This window comes from Microtus ochrogaster, chromosome X (assembly GCF_000317375.1).
Source record: "Microtus ochrogaster isolate Prairie Vole_2 chromosome X, MicOch1.0, whole genome shotgun sequence".
Classification (NCBI taxonomy): Eukaryota; Metazoa; Chordata; class Mammalia; order Rodentia; family Cricetidae; genus Microtus; species Microtus ochrogaster.
Window position 1 is genome coordinate 51,107,606 of NC_022026.1, and position 1,129 is coordinate 51,108,734.

Here is a 1,129-nt window from a genome sequence, read left to right on the forward strand (position 1 = left end):
GACAGAGGCTGATGTGAACCCGAAGGCCTATCCCCTCGCAGATGCCCACCTCACCAAGAAGCTGCTGGACCTTGTTCAGCAGTCGTGCAACTACAAGCAGCTTCGGAAAGGAGCCAATGAAGCCACCAAAACCCTCAACAGTGGCATCTCTGAGTTCATCGTGATGGTAGCAGACGCTGAGCCCTTGGAGATCATCCTGCACCTCCCACTGCTGTGTAAAGACAAAAATGTCCCCTATGTATTTGTGCGATCCAAGCAGGCTCTAGGACGGGCCTGTGGGGTCTCCAGACCTGTCATCGCCTGTTCTGTTACCATCAAAGAAGGCTCTCAGCTGAAGCAGCAAATCCAGTCCATCCAGCAGTCTATTGAAAGGCTCCTGGTGTAGGCCTGTGGCTCTGCCCTTTCTGTCTGCTCCCACCCTACTCTGTATCATACCGTCTGTTAGCATGTAGTGTTTTCATCCAGTTTCTATTATAAATACTGTACTACATCTGGTTTTTGTATTTTTTTATAGTCTTACAGGGTTGTTCTGTCCCATCTCTCCATCCTCTCCTACCATTTTTTAATTTGTTTCACTTACTCTAAGCGAAATGGTATCTAAGGCAGGTGAGAGGCAGAACAGCACAATTTAACAGTGGAAAGAACCAGGAAACACCTAAGCCAAGGATAGTGTCTGCTTCCATCTGCAAACTCACTCCTCTGTGCAGGACAAGATGACAGTAACACTCGTTCCTCACGCCTTTGCATATGAGATCTACATATATGCTACCATGACTGAAGATCTTTCAGCAGCCCCTCCCGCCCACCGTCATTTGAAGAGAAAGTCTGATAATGTTAAACCTACGTCTAAGTGCCATTTATTAATGTTGTGTTTTTGATATGTGTAACCTTCTATTCTCACCCCATTCCCTACTGAGGGTATCAAGGCAGTAACAATCCAAAGGGATGGTCTGCAGACTCCTAGGCGGCCTGAGTTTGACTGCCTGGATCTTGAAGAGTGACAAGGACAGAATAGTTGGAATAAAGAATACCGGGGCTGGAACTCAGAGCAGAGACAATGCTATCAGGGACATTCTGCCCTTTGTTGAATGGGGATTTCTTGTGGGTCTGTTTGACACCCACTTTGGGA

General features: G+C 47.1%; 1 pseudogene; it reads left to right on the forward strand.

Annotated features, from left to right (window-relative positions):
* LOC101979595 overlaps positions 1-490 on the forward strand; it is a 50,020-nt pseudogene extending 49,530 nt beyond the window's left edge.
* The last annotated feature ends 639 nt before the right edge of the window (positions 491-1,129 follow it).